Genomic DNA, 3,776 nt, shown 5'->3' with positions numbered 1-3,776 from the left:
CTTCAATTGCGGTGGTGGAATAAACTGGTTGCGTCTTTCGTGTAGATTCTTCACAATCGTTCACCACGACCGTTACAAAGAAAACATTGAGAGGGTCAAATAAAAAAAAACAGAGTTAGCAAACTCGTTTACCACGATTGTTCACCACGATCGCATAGTTTTTTATTTTTTATTTTATTTTATTTTTTCTTTTTTGAAATGCAAAAAGACAAATATACGATAATAGATAAAAGAAGGGTAACGAAAGTTCATGAATCATTGATAGGAAAAATGATATTCCGAAAGGATTGCGTCCCTGATGACTGTGAGTCACATATTAACGCAGGGACTACTTATTTCAATCTATGCTTTTTACGTCCAAGGCAGCTTTCTCTTCTTTTCTCGATCTTTTGGGATCTTGATTGCCTCAATCTGAATCTTTTTCCCATTGACGTTCATTACGATGTCCCCTTTGTGCACATCAATTTGAGCACGACCGGTCGAGAGGAATGGTTGTCCCAATATGATGGGCGCATCTTTGTCCGCTTTATAGTCCAGAATGATGAAGTCTGCCGGTAAGATGAATTTTTCAATTGAGACTGCGGCATCTTTCAACTCTCTCTTGGGATGTATTCGGGATCTGACCGCAAGCAGGAGAGTCTCCATCGTGGGCGTTAGTTTTCCCATATTCAATCGTTTGAAGATTGATAGCGGCATTAAGTTTATACTCGTCCCAAGATCGCATAGTGCTTGACCAATATAGACATCTCCAATTGAGCATGGTATCGTGAAGCTTCTTGGGTCACACATTTTTGGTGGGATCATAGTATTTTGCATTACTTCCATTGTAACGATCTTTCCTTCATCATTTTATTTCTTTTTCAATCCTTGCGGGAATGGTGGTAGCTGTACTTCTTCTATCTCGTGTTCTAGAGGCCTGTGAGTGGTCGTAACTTTTGAGTTCATCTTCTCTGGCTCTTCTGAATCATATATCAACGGGTCCTCAGTTGTCACCGCATTCGGGTTGGTTCTGGTGGGCTCTTCCCTTTTTTCCACTGTCGTTTTTTCACTTAGCAAGGAGACTGCTAGGAATTGTTCCTTTCTTGTACCCCCAGAGTTGTGAGGGAGCTCAGTTGAGCTTGGCAACGCTCCTTGCGGTCTACTTTTGAATTCGTCTGCAATCTGTCCCATCTGAATTTCAAGATTGCGGATGGACGTTGCTTGATTCTGAAGTACTGTTTCATTCTTTTCAATATTTTGCTTCAGCACACTCTCCAAGGATGAAGATTGTGGTGCCTGCGAACTGCTGGCTTGGTTTTTCATTTGACCGTTTGTTTGCGGGAAAAATCCTGGTAGCCCTTCTTTTTGCGCCATAGGTTGAAAATTTTGCTGTTGATTCTTCCACGCGAAATTAGGGTGGTTTCTCCACCTGGGGTTGTACGTATCAGAGAAAGGGTTATTCTTTATGAAGCACATTGACTGCGGATTCTTTGGGCATTCTTCAATCGAATGTGCTTCTCCACAGATGACACAACTCGTGGTCGTTTGAGCAATTGCGTTGACCTGCCCTTTTTGTGTTCCCGTGCTATTGATTGTGATGCCTTGTATTAGGTTCATCATCGCGTTCATTTGGGTTTGAAGGGATGCGATGGCCCCATTATTTGCATCTCTATATTTAATTCTTAATCTTTGATCACTTTCTCTCCAGTCTTCATGATTTTTAGAAATGTGATCAAGTATATTCTTGGCCTCATCATAAGTTTTATCAAGCAGACCATCAGCTGCTACCGTGTTGGTAGCCATCTGGGATGCAGGGTTCAGTCTGTGGTAGAAAATCTCCACCTGTAAGTAATCTGGTAAGCCGTTATGCGGGCAATCTTTTACCAGCCTCTTAAACCTCGCCCAGGCGTCACTGAGCGATTCGTCAATTTCCTGTTCAAAATTCGTAATTAACTTCCTCCTTCTTGCATTCTATGTTGGAGGGAAGTATTTCTTCATGAAATTTTCCACTACTTATTCCCACGATGGTATCTCCACTGGTTCGAGTGAATAAGTCCATTTCCTTACTTGATCACATAAGGAAAAGGGGAACAGCGTTAGTCGAACCTCCTCAGCAGAGATATTTGTGATCACAAAAGTGTTGCAGATTTCAATAAAACTCTGGAGATGGGTGTGTGGATTCTCGCCATGCCTTCCACCAAACTATTCGACCGTTTGAATCATCTGAAACATAACCGGTTTCATTTCAAACCTCGATCCATCCAGAGCTGGCCTCATGATTCCTAGGGAGAAATCATATAGGTTGGGTGATGCATAGTCCCGAATGGGTCTATTGCGGTCATTTTCCAGGAGGATAGGGTTGGCCATTATATTATTTACGTTTGCGGCCTTCTCTTCCGGTTGTTCCACCATTCTTGGAGTTCTGTCTTGCTGTTGTTGGCGATTGTTTCTCAATCTTCGTTTGAACGTTCTTTCAATTTCTGGGTCGTAATTCGCCAGAGATTGAAAGCTGCAAAAAAAAAAATAATAAAAAAATTACCGTTAACACAAGGTATTGCCGTAATCCCCGACAATGATGCTAAAAACTTGATGCGTTTTTGTTAATGCGATGAAATAATGATGTAGAATGCGATGGTGGAATATGCATTGTGCATGCAAGTTTTCTCAGCAAGATTCAAGTATAAATCCTACCGAGTTGCCTGGTAAGCCCAGCGTCGAACACAGGGACTAAGGAAACAATATGCGATGGTAGTTTTCGATTACTTTGTAGTAACAAGTAAAATAATGTGTTGGTTAGTATATTGTTTGAAGTTTAAAGTTTATGCGGCAGAGTTGAGAAAAGAGTTAATAAGACGAAAGATACGATGAGTATGCGGGGGAACGGGTTGAGAAGGGATTTGGCAAACACTTCCTAGGATTCCATTCATGTTATGCGATTGTGCTACATACATACAACAACAAGTCATCTCTCAATGCAAATGTTATGGCTTCTAGTTTTAGAACGCATATGATGTATGGGATGATGTCTATAGGACTTACATCTAAGCCTCTATTCTTTTCTATGCGATGAAGAATGACACAACATACACAAGGCGACCGCATACTACCATAACCTATCTCTAGGGTGCATGCGATGCATGTTGGCAAACAAAGTTTATCTCTAAGTCTCTATCTCTTGCTTATGCAGATCTAATCTTGCTTTCTCAAGTCTAGATTCTAACCTAGCTCTCTCAAGTCTTAGGTTCTTTCTTTAGACTCTCTCGAGTAGCTCTAAATGGGTGATGGACGCAACATAAGACAAATCATTCGAAAGTTTAGTTACTCATACGTATTGTAAAGAGAGTGAACAGATGTAGAAATGCAAGTTCCATTCTATATTTGAAATCAAAATACAGAATGACAATGTGAAAGAAAGATAAAGAGCCTGGTAGCAATTTCTTGCTTCCCAAGGCTTTTACACTGTTCTTCTCTACTCTGCTCAAAAGATATTCTTGCTCTCGCAAGAGTTGGCCCTTCTCTGTTTTCCACGTTCCCTGGCACTCTCGAGCTGACCAGGACGATCTTCTAGCATCTTTTCCCTTCTATCGCTTCTGCCTTCTAAGTATAAGCAAACTAAGAACAAAGGCGAACTTCTTCTATATGGCTCAACTGGAATGAAAAACCAAACTCCTTCAATGAAGGTGTCCTTTGGTATTTATAGAGCTTCAAGGTGAAGAACTTTTTCTCTCGAGTGATTGCACTAATGGGATGCCACTAATTCTCTGTCTGATGCACCGAATAATTGTCACCGAAAAGTT

The 3,776-nt window shown here is 41.0% G+C and overlaps 1 non-coding gene across 1 annotated transcript; it reads left to right on the top strand.

Moving 5' to 3' along the window:
• Positions 1-1,837: 1,837 nt before the first annotated feature.
• On the top strand, positions 1,838-1,944 carry LOC120074781 (small nucleolar RNA R71). The gene has a single exon (XR_005481064.1). It is a non-coding gene; the product is annotated as a small nucleolar RNA R71 (small nucleolar RNA).
• The last annotated feature ends 1,832 nt before the right edge of the window (positions 1,945-3,776 follow it).

The sequence above is a fragment of the Benincasa hispida genome, chromosome 3 (assembly GCF_027475165.1).
Source record: "Benincasa hispida cultivar pf3 chromosome 3, pf3_genome.v1.1, whole genome shotgun sequence".
Lineage (NCBI taxonomy): Eukaryota > Viridiplantae > Streptophyta > Magnoliopsida > Cucurbitales > Cucurbitaceae > Benincasa > Benincasa hispida.
The sequence above is the reverse complement of the archived record's forward strand: the minus strand, read 5'-3'. Positions and strand labels throughout refer to the sequence as shown.